Consider the following 3,711-nt stretch of genomic DNA (forward strand, 5'->3'; position numbering starts at 1 on the left):
TTATTTCAAAAACATTAAAAATAGTAATGAAAAAAATAGAGTGCTTCCATATAAGTTGTAAGAACTAATTAAAGTAGTATATCATTTGTGATGTGAAACTAACTAAACTGCATGGTATGTGATGTAGGGATTATTTTTGCCCCAGGGTTACACCCCTTATTTTCTGGGGTTTATTTTAACCCTATATTCAGTACAGTTTATGGCGACTGTACTGGGGCTTTGGGCAGTATGTGATGTGCTGTATGGGCTTTTTTACACCAGGGTGACACCCTTTATGCAGTACAGTTTATTGCAACTGTACTGGGGCGTTAGGACCCACTCAGGCCACAGGTTGATCAGACCGCAGGCCTCTCTAACACCTCTTCCAGCAGCTACCCAGTCTCTCAGAAGGTCTCTCTTCCAGATTCAGACAGGGCTCAACCTTGCTTAGCTTCAGTGGGTGTGCAGGTGAAAGCTTCAGATTGACCGCTACAGGGCTTCCCAAACATCTTTCCAACCATAGACCCTCTTACGTAGAAATATAAATCTCAACAATGGTGACATGCTTCATGCCGCAGTGCATTCTATATTTCTGTTTGGGACCGAAACATGAAACTTTCAAAAGACATCCAGTTTGGTTACTTCGCTTTCTTATGAGATTTCAAAGACAAATGCGGTCGGTTTTGTTCTGTCTCTAGATTTAACTGATGGCCGTTTTTTTAGGTTACGCAATCTCAATGGTGGTGGGATTTTGTTCTGTCATGAACTTTCAAATGACGGCCGGTTTGGTTGCTTTGCTTCTTTATGAGATTTCAAAGACAAAGGCAGTCGGTTTTGTTCTGTCTCTAGATTTAACTGATGGCTGGTTTTCTTAGGATACGCAATCTCAGTGGTGGTGGGATTTTGTTGTGTTAAGAATTTTCAAAAGACGGCCGGTTTGATTACTTCGCTCTCTTTTGAGATTTCAAAGACTAAAGCGGATGGTTTTATTCTGTCTCTAGATTTAATTGATGGCCGGTTTGGAAATTCTTACCAGAATTTGAAGACAATGGCAGTCAGTTTCATTACATCATGAGATTTCACTGATGGCTTTTTTTTTAGTTTATGCAATCTCTGCGGTGGTGAGATTTTGTTCTGTCATGAACTTTCAAAAGACGGCTGGTTTGGTTACCTTGCTTTTCAAATTGTCTTTAAATTTCACTGATGGCCGGTTTACTTGGCACACACTATCTCAGGGGTGGTGGGATTTTGTTGTATTACGAACTTTCAAGAGACGGCCAATTTGGTTACTTCTCTCTCTTACCAGATTTTGAAGATAAAGGTGGTCTGTTTTGTTATAGCATTAGATTTCACTGATGGCCATTTTTTTTTAGGTTTCGCAATCTCAGTGGTGGTGGGATTTTGTTCTGTCCTGAACTTTCAAATGACGGCCGGTTTGGTTGCTTTGCTTTTTTTATGAGATTTCGAAGACAAAGGCAGTCGGTTTTGTTCTGTCTCTAGATTTAACTGATGGCCGTTTTTTTTAGGTTACGCAATCTCAATGGTGGTGGGATTTTGTTCTGTCATGAACTTTCAAATGACGGCCGGTTTGGTTGCTTTGCTTTTTTTATGAGATTTCGAAGACAAAGGCAGTCGGTTTTGTTCTGTCTCTAGATTTCACTGATGGCCAGTTTTCTTAGGTTATGTGATCTCAGTGGTTGTGGGATTTTGTTCTGTCATGAACTTTAAAAAGACGGCCGGTTTGGTTACCTTACTTTTTCTACAAGATTTCGAAAACAAAGGCAGCCGGTTTTCTTATATCATGAGATTTCACTGATGGCCGTTTTGTTAGGTTATGCGATCCCAGTAGTAGTGGGATTTTGTTCTGTCGTGAACTTTCAAAAGATGGCCGGTTTGGTTACTTCACTCTCTTACGAGATTTCAAAGACAAAATTGGTCAATCTTTTTCTGTCTCTAGATTTCACTGATGGCTGGTCTTCTTAGGACATGCTATTACAACGGTGAAAAACAATATATTAGAAAAAAAAACATAAGAGTTAAGAGCCCAACTAATGGAAACACCAATCACCATTATGGTGACTTCAAATGAAACAAACATGAGCTTTAAACTTCTGTTAATTCTCAACTTGTGTAGATAAATGACAGAAATAAAGTCAATCTGGGCCAGTATTTATCAAGTTTCTCAAAGTGCCATTTTAAGTGCTGAGAATTCATGAAATTTACTCCTACTTTCAAACTTAAGCATAAAAGCAAATTATAAAATTTAAAGCTAAGAATCACTCTTACTGTCTAAAAAAATGCTGGGTTGTTTCAACCCAAGTTTGGGTAAAAAATGGACAAACCCAACCATTGGGTTAAATTTATAAATGCATTTTTTAACCCAACGGTTGAGTTTGTCCATATTTGACCCAAATTTGGGTTGAAACAACCCAGCATACTCTCCCAGTTATTTAAGACAGCTTTAGAGTTGTTTATCTTTTATTTATGTGTATATCATAATGTATTCTCTTCAAAATTCTTTATTGTCAAATAAATTGTAATGTAAATGTAAATTTCACCATTCATTGTGAATTTATCGGAGAATATTCTTAACCTGTTAACCAGCACTGGCACGCCGACGCACCGAAGCTTCTTTGTTTTAATTAGCTCAAATTTACTGTTAGATTTAATGTAATTACCTTGACAAACTATACATCATTAAAAAGATCTAAGACTCAAGCTTCAATTTTTAATCTTTATTTTACTCTCAACATCGTATAGTGACCGTTATTTGTTAATATGCGTCGGGAATTATGAATATGAGAAACGGAGTCGTTACCTTTTCATTGAAATATGAGCGTCAGCTTCAGCCATTGAGGAAAAAACTCTGTACGATCATCATGAAAAAACTCCACAAAATAACATCCCTCGGGGCTTTTAGCTTAAAAGCATGCACATTTGGAGAAATATTGATGCACTGTCATACGTTTATGTCAATTTTCTATACAGAGGAGTCATATTTATTCAAATTTTACCCAAAACGCGCTGTTCCCTTTCGATACTTCACTCGTACTGCGTATGGGGAAAAGTCTCCCTTTTTCTCAGTCTCTGAAGCCTTTTTCAATAACGCAGTGTAACTGCACCGCCATTGGTTCACTCATAGACAACGGTCACAGCGAGTGCGTCACTTACCTGGGCAATTCCCACGCTGACGGCGCGCTCACTGGAGCCTCATGCCCGCACTGCGAGAGCATGAGTCTCGCTTCCCTGCACTCGCGGGTCGCCTTCTTCACTGAAGGCGATCTCGCCGCTCGCGCCCTCCCGTCTCCTTCCTCCCGCGAGCCGGCAAGGAAGAGACAGCAGGGTAGAGCGACCCAGCGCCCGGAGTTTGGCGAGCTCACGCCGGCCCAGCCCCCGCGTACCTCGCCTTCTCCTCCAAGGGAACATTCTCCCGTCTTGTTCTCCCGACCCGAGCAGCATCCCTCTGCCGATGCAAGTGACCTCGTCTCGTTTAGAGGATCGGACGACGAGCAGGATGATTCCATGTCCCTCGCTGCCTCCGAAGCAGAAGGTTGGGCTGGTGAGCCGGAAGATCCAGCTCCCCCACCTCCTTTGGAGCCCATTGAGCACGGCCAAGGCATGGATGCCGAATTATTCCGTATCCTGTCCAGAGCCGTGGAAGAGATGGACCTCGAGTGGGCCCCTCCAGAGGAGCCTTCTCGCAGCCGGCTGGACGAATGGTTCCTCCCAGGC

This window comes from Chanodichthys erythropterus, chromosome 11 (assembly GCF_024489055.1).
Source record: "Chanodichthys erythropterus isolate Z2021 chromosome 11, ASM2448905v1, whole genome shotgun sequence".
Taxonomy (NCBI): domain Eukaryota; kingdom Metazoa; phylum Chordata; class Actinopteri; order Cypriniformes; family Xenocyprididae; genus Chanodichthys; species Chanodichthys erythropterus.